Source organism: Triticum urartu, chromosome 3A, assembly GCF_056163025.1.
Source record: "Triticum urartu cultivar PI428250 chromosome 3A, HENAU_Tu73, whole genome shotgun sequence".
NCBI lineage: Eukaryota > Viridiplantae > Streptophyta > Magnoliopsida > Poales > Poaceae > Triticum > Triticum urartu.
The window spans coordinates 220,575,923-220,577,913 of record NC_141875.1 but is presented as its reverse complement, the minus strand read 5'-3'; the positions used below and the strand labels follow the sequence as shown (position 1 = coordinate 220,577,913).

Sequence of the window (1,991 nt, the reverse complement as noted above, 5' to 3'; positions counted from 1 at the left end):
GCATCCGTCCCGGTCTCCTCGTTCTTTCCGTTGTCCGTTCTGAGCCCAGACACACTTGCATGCGCCCGCGGCACCTCCGAAATATTATTTTATAAGTGGCCGGAAAATGTTCTTGGAATGGGTTGAAAGTTGGCATGCGGTGTTGTTATGTTGTTAGTAGGTCGCCTGCCAAGTTTAATCGCATTCGGAGTTCATTTGACGCCCCAACGATTAACTATAGCGGCAGTATAGCCGGTCAAACGTCAGACATTTTCGGTCTCCGGAAACGGTTGCCGGGCTGCCTTCTTTCCTCTCCTCTCAGCCCAAGCCCCTCTACACAGTCCACTACCTACCGCCAGGCCCAACCTAAGATCTCTCGTCAGCCCGAGGACCTCCTCGCGCGCGCGTCCTAAAGCTGTCCCGGAGTCGACCCGGACAGTCGTCACCATTGGATCCGGATCATCCCCTAACATCTATAAACCATCTCTGTTTTGTTAATTGGGCTCCCTAACATATTTATCCGTGATCTTACAATTTTGATCAGAGGGACCAAACCTAATCCTATTGCCCCTTTATATCAGTCCAAACCCTAGGCTAGGCAATCCCATCAGTCATTTCCTCCCCGCCGCCGCAAAAACCTCCACCTTGTCTCCTCTTCGTTTTCCCCTCGGGATCACCAGCGAGCCAATCACCAGCCTCATCCTTCCCTGGTCCAGATCCATCCAGCCTCCACCTCCTCCCTTCGATCCGACCTCGTGCCCACTTCCAGACCGAGCAGGAGGCTCGATCCCGAGCGCAGCCACCTGCCCAAACTCCGAGAACCCCACGATCCTACCGGCGCCTCCCCTGGATCCTCTCGTCCAGCCATCGCCCCGTGCCCCGTGCCCCACGCTCATGCTCGTCTTCCACGCACGGACGGGAGAGGAGCTCCCGATCCTTGTGTCCAAGGCGTCCTCGTCGCCGTTGCTCGAGCCTCCTCCGGCAGCCGTCGCCGGCGACCACCCGCAGGACCCCATCGTGCCCATCACCTTCCTCCTCCTTGATCGTTTCCTCCTTCCTGCCTCTCATCTCTCCCCTGTTTCTCTTGACAGGTGCCGAGCCACCATGTCCGCCGCCAAGTTCTTGCCAGGAGCGACACCGCCCGGATCCGGTTGTCTCCGCGTCGTCCGCGCCCCTGCCTCGCCATGGACCCGCCTCCCCAGCCTGCTCCCCTACATTACCAAGTTCGTCACTGCTCGAGCTCCCGAGCTACTCCAGCGCCCCATGGCCTCTGCCGCGCCGGAGCTTTGCTGCAGCAGGCGACAGCAACAACAACTTTGTCGTCGCCTTCCTCCTCTCTTCCCGTGCGCGCAGCCACCCAACCCCATCGCCCTCCGTCTACATCGCATGCTCGTGCCAGAGCCAAGGGGGCTCCGACGCCCTGCAGATCCCCGCAGCCCTGCCTCGTCCAACCTCGCCGTCCCCGAGCTCTTTTTCAGCGGGATCCACCCCAACGCCGTGGTTCCCCGGTGCCCCGGACCTCCCCTGCGTCGCCCGCCAAGTCCCGCTGCCGTCCCACCGTTGACCTTCTGCGCCGCCACACTGTCTCTCTGTCGAGCGAGATGGTCAAACGCGCGGGCTGCTCCTTGTCGTGTGCCAGGTGGGCCACGCACAGGCCCAGTGCGTCCCCAGCCCAACACCATCGAGCCGGCCCAAGTGCTGTGGTAAGCAGCCCAGCTTGATCCAGCCTTTGGACCGCGTGGTGTTTTTTTTCCTGTCTAGTAGATTTCTCTTTTATCCACGGGAACGTCAGTTTTGCAGAAAACCCCCTTTACTTCATGCATATCTTAACTCACAAACTAAGCATCACATGTAAAAACTCTATATATGAAAGTGGGTTAGAATTTTGTGTAGTTTCATAATATGCCACTTTCAATCATGTTAAAAATGTTTAAAATGATGTTTGCATATATTTTTCCTATTGCCATGTTAAAATGCTTTAATTCATAACTTAATAACCGTAGCTCCATTTT

General features: G+C 56.9%; 1 pseudogene; it reads left to right on the top strand.

The window, feature by feature from the left end:
• The first annotated feature begins 873 nt into the window (after nt 1-873).
• Nucleotides 874-1,700, top strand: LOC147979276 (uncharacterized; annotated as a pseudogene).
• The last annotated feature ends 291 nt before the right edge of the window (nt 1,701-1,991 follow it).